This window comes from Otolemur garnettii, unplaced genomic scaffold (genome assembly GCF_000181295.1).
Source record: "Otolemur garnettii isolate 467f Iridium unplaced genomic scaffold, OtoGar3 scaffold00011, whole genome shotgun sequence".
NCBI classification, from domain to species: Eukaryota; Metazoa; Chordata; class Mammalia; order Primates; family Galagidae; genus Otolemur; species Otolemur garnettii.
The window spans coordinates 34,074,040-34,079,395 of NW_003852406.1; the positions used below are offsets into that span (position 1 = coordinate 34,074,040).

General features: G+C 38.8%; 1 protein-coding gene across 1 annotated transcript in view; it reads right to left on the bottom strand.

Annotated features, from left to right (window-relative positions):
- Positions 1 to 5,356, bottom strand: part of EFL1 (elongation factor like GTPase 1) — a 138,060-nt gene that overhangs the window by 74,815 nt on the left and 57,889 nt on the right. The gene's annotated exons all lie outside the window — the stretch shown is intronic.

Below are 5,356 nucleotides of genomic sequence, written 5' to 3' on the forward strand. Positions count from 1 at the left end.
GGTTATTTCTTTTCTTCTGCTGGGTTTGGGATTGGAATGTTCTTCCTTTTCCAGTTGCTTAAGATGTCCCATTAAGTTGTTGACTTCCTCTCTTTCTGTTCTCTTGAGGAAGGCTTGTAATGCTATAAATTTCCCTCTTACGACTTCCTTTGCCGTATCCCAGAGGTTCTGATAACTCGTATCTTCATTATCATTATGTTCTAAAAATTTGGTGATTTCCTTCTTGATCTCAGGAACTGGGACTCAATTAAACTGAAAAGCTTCTGTATAGCTAAGGAAACAACAACCAAAGCAAACAGACAACCTTCAGAATGGGAAAAGATATTTGCACATTATGAATCAGTCAAAAACTTGTTAACTAGCATCTACAGAAAACTCAAACTAATCAACAACAAAAAAAAGAGCCAACAATCCTATATATCACTGGGCAAAAGATATGAATAGAACCTTCTCTAAAGAAAACAGATGAATGGCTAACAAAAAAATGAAAAAATGCTCATCATCCCTAATTATCAGAGAAATGCAAATCAAAACTACCCTGAAATATCACTTAACCCCAGAGAGAATGGGCCACATCCCTAAGTCCCAAAGCTGCAGATGCTGGTGTGGATGGGAGAGAAGGGAACACTTGTGCACTGCTGGTAGGACTGCAAACTAATACAACCTTTTTGGAAGGAAGTATCAAGAATCCTCAAAGAAATCAAATTAGACCTCCCATTTCATCCTGCAATCCCATTACTAGGCATCTATCCAGAAGAAAAAAAAAAAACCTTTATTTTCTTCATCCTATTATCATGAGGATATTTGAATTAGACTGTTTATTGCAGCTCAATTTACAATCACCTGAAATTTACAACCAGTCTAAATATCTACCAACCCAGGAATGGATTAACAAACCTAAAACTAAAACACTGTAGATGCTTCATTCATAGTCTGAAGGAACTAGATAGAACTGCAACTCTATTATTACTTACCATATTCTTTAAAAGCAATGTGAAAATAAAAACAATATATAACTATTAGGAAACAGAAGAATAAAATCATTACCTATAAAAGAAAAACCATTAATAGGTGTTAAAATTATTAAAACTAAGAAGTGACTGTTAGTTTTTTGAAATGTTCATAAAAAGTATACTTACAAGAAATTCACTAGAAATGAATTTAAAGTATTATAAAAGTACCACAAAGTCATAAAGGCCAAATGCTGCTAAGATTTTCCTTGAAATAAATTAAATCAAATTTGCCAATGAAATTGTTCAAAGAGTTCTGACTCCTTGGCTATGCCACATGACAAGAAATTTATAAACACACACATACACACACACACACTCTCTTCATTCAATCCACAGTGATTACTGACATTGACTTATTGACCCAGCAAACAACCATGGTAGAACTAAAACTGGTTCAGAAAAAGGCTAATTAATATTTATTATTTTTCTCATGCTGATAAAAGAGGAATATCATGTTTCCTCTCAGAATATTTCTCTAAACTTTTAAAGATTTACCCATATGGAGGAGATCTAACAGAGTATATGAAAAAGGTTAAAGATTTGGAATCTTAATTCAATTTCCCCTCACATTTTAATAGGAGCCTGCAGCAAACATTTACTTCTAGAGATATTCTCAGTAGGGAATTAAACAAAAGGCTATTGTGTGTTAAACATAGTAAAGTCTCCTTGGTCCCATCTATACCAACTTTACAAACATCAGGTTTCAATGATTTTTAACTTTAAATCAACTATGTCCAGACCACAAATCTATTCCACCCTCACCAGCATACACAAGCTCTCCTAGTGAGTTACTGCTGAGTTCAAATGTGAAATCTGCATTTCTGAAGTGCCAATAAAAGAACTTTCCTTTAGACTTTGACTACAAAACACTGAATTGTCCAAGAATGCCATATAATGTTTTCATTTCCTTTTCCAACAAAAATTTTCATCTGCACTTGATAAATTTACTGACTGTATCATTTCTATGAAAAGCATATGGGTATCAATCATATCACTGTCTACCATTTTCTTATAAGAACTACAACTTTTTCTCTAAGTTAACAACAGTAAAAGAAGATGGAGTTTATGGACCTGCCCTGATCACTACAAACATCTCCATCTTAATTTGTGAAATGGTCCTGCCATGATCCTGCTAAAATGCAAAAGTAAACAAATTGTCATTAGTGTGGTCCTTTTAAAACACGCCCACATATACTTTGACATGCCTCCCATCAAAAGGTGCAGTTAGTCCCCTCCCTGTGAATATGGGCCAGTCTTAATGACTCACTTCTAATAAACAGCATGTGGCAAAAGTGAGACTGAAGACTGAAGGCTGGGTCACAAAAGGTGATCTAGCTTCCTCCTGGCTTTCCCCATTGTATGCTCACCCATAAAACCTAGCCACCGTGCTGTAAGAAAGCCAAACAGCCATGTGGAAAAGCCTCAGTCCCACTTCCAGCCAAGTCCCAGCCAGCACCAACCTCCAGGGACACGCATCAAAGAGCCTTCATGATTCTAGACCCCAGGCTTTGAGCCCCCTCAACAGACACCATGTGAAACAGAGACAAGCTGTCCTGCCAACCATGCCCAAACTGCAAATATATGGAAAAATAAAAGATATCTTTTTCTCAAGCCACTAGGATTTGAGTGGATTATTACGCAGCAATAGGTAATTGGAACACATAGATTATTTGAGCCAAACTATAGCCATCTTATTTTTCCATTTCAAACCCACATGAGAAGACAAAGGGAAAGAAGAAAAAAAAAAAAAACTGTGCTGGCATATCTGGTTTCGGCCAGCTCACCCTAGCTGCCCTGGGCTGCCAGCTAGGCTTCTCTCCATCTGCTCACTTCTCAACTGGATACCCAGTTGAGATGGCCTCCTCTTCCATCCTGCCTTAAGCTTACTCTTAGCTTTGGAAAGATGCTTTCATTAAACACCTTGATTGTGAAGCTGCTGCTCCCACTACTATCATATACTCCATGTTTTAATCAATGAATAAGAGAAATTTGCCTGACGAGGTAATTCTATGACTAAATGCTGGTAACTAGCATCTGGTGGGGCCTCAGCCAGAAGCAAGTGAATACATGGGGAAAGCGGCTGACACTACGGCCTGGCTACCTAAAAACTGTCCACAACCCCAATATCCCTTGTCTTAACTATAGTGACTGGAAGAGTATAACGCTCAATCCAAGGCTTTCCTTGCATCTAGAGGTGGGCATATGACAAAATTACAAAAATGAAGACATATACCAAAGTCACCAGAAAAGGCACTTCTTCCCAAATAAAGACATGAATCCTGTTAGAAGAACTCATGCCTTCTTTGTGGGAGGAATGTGGTGATGATACAGGAGGTATCTTGGTTCCATGGGAACAGAAGCTACATGATGAGGTTTGCAAAGTGGGTAGCCAGAAGGCACTACCGGGCTCACTGACGACACAGGTGAGCCATCACACCAGCCTGGACTGCCTATTATTAGGCAATTGATTGAGTGAAGTTTAAGACCATGAAGTTGGTTTTTTTTGTTACCTGCAGCTAAATACAATCCTAATTCTTCTAGGAAATAAACCTGGCTTTTCCTTCTTAATTCGTTTTGCACCAAAGTATGTGTCATCTGGCTTAGTCTTGCATAGGTAAATCTGGTAAACAAATGTTTATTTACCACAGGTCCTACCACACCCCACTTTTTAAAAAAGTCAATAAAAGACAGTGAGATATATCTCTTTAAGAAGAAATGAAAAGTTTTAGCTTGAAGTATGTCTCCCTGTAGCAGATGCCAGACAGAGCTAAGGATGCCTTGAGAGGCAGAAGAGAGAAACGGTTTCCTTCTTTATGCATCAGTCAACCTCAGTACTAGGCAGCACCTCCACTGGGGAGAAGGCACCAACCCTGGGCCCTAATCACAAGAGGCAACACAGCTGCTCACTGAACAGAAGACCCTTTCCTTTACTTGCACAGATCTTCTACCTCATATTCCATTTAAGAAACAAAGTGCATGAAGCTTGAGCAATGGAGTCGTCCAAGGAAAGCTTAGGAACAGAAGCGCATGTTTTCCATTCTTCTTCTAGTGTCCTTCCTGATGAAGCTGGCTGGGGCAGCTTTACAAAATTACATCAATTGCTAACGCTCAGTGGCATTTTCCAAAGGGATGGAAACCAATAGGCAGCACTGATCAGACACCAGGAATTCTACTAATTGCATGCCAAAAATAATTTCTTTAAGAATTTTAAAATAAAAAAAACAATGTATCCCTGTAGGAAAGTAGCAAAATGCTTTGGCAAATTTTTTGGAATTAAGTACACAAAATCTAGACTAACCAACAGGTTAGGCTTCTTCTCTAAAAGTTAAGGAGAATTCTCAGTCCAAATAATCACCTGATAAAGAACTCTAAGGCTGAGGACAACTCCAAGGGTTCAGAATCACAGTATGATGGGATATAGCATTCTACAGTATATGCTCTATGATCCAAGAGAAATTTCTCAAACTGAGGCTTTAGGGTTGCACTAAGGAACTCTGCATGTAAGGGACAGAAGTCAAGTGGTAATAACATTAAGGAGAGGAAGCATGAGATTTACAAATATCAAATGATAATTAACTACTGCTAATAAAGCAACATTCAAAGAATAAAAGACACTGGAAGAAAAAAACTGTGAGTTTAAAATAGATCTTTACATCAGAATAGTTTCCAACAATTTAGAATCAAATCTGTAGAAGCAGAAATATTAGTCACCTAGACTAAGTATATGTGAACATGAATTCCTACTATTGCTCTCAAATAAACAGAATCACAACTTAGGATAGAGCATTCACAGATTTTTTTTTCTAGCCCAGGCTAGAGTGCTGTGGTGTTTTAGCTCATAGCAACATCAAACTACTGGGCTCAAGCAATCTTCCTGCCTCAGCTTTTCAAGTAGCTGGGATGGAATGATAGGGCACCCACCACAACACCTGGTTAATTTTTCTGTTTTTAGTACAGATAGGGTCTTGCTCTTGCTTTAGGCTGGTCTCAAACTCCTGAGCACAAGCAATCCACCTGCCTTAGCTTCCCAGATTATCAGGATTACAGGTGTGAGCCACTGTGCCCAGCCTATTTATTTATTTATTTTTAGAAACAGGATCTTGGGCTGGGCATGGTGGCTCACACCGCTAATCCTAGCACTTTGGGAGGCCAAGGCAGATGGACTGCCTGAACTCACAAGGTTTGAGACCAACCTGAATCAGAGCAAGACTTTATCTCTAAAAACAGCTGGGCGTTGTGGAAAGCGCCTGTAGTCTCAGCTACTTGGGAGGCTGAGGCAAGAGAATTGCTTAAGCCCAAGAGTTTGAGGTTGCTGTGAGCTATGATGCTACAGCACTCTACTG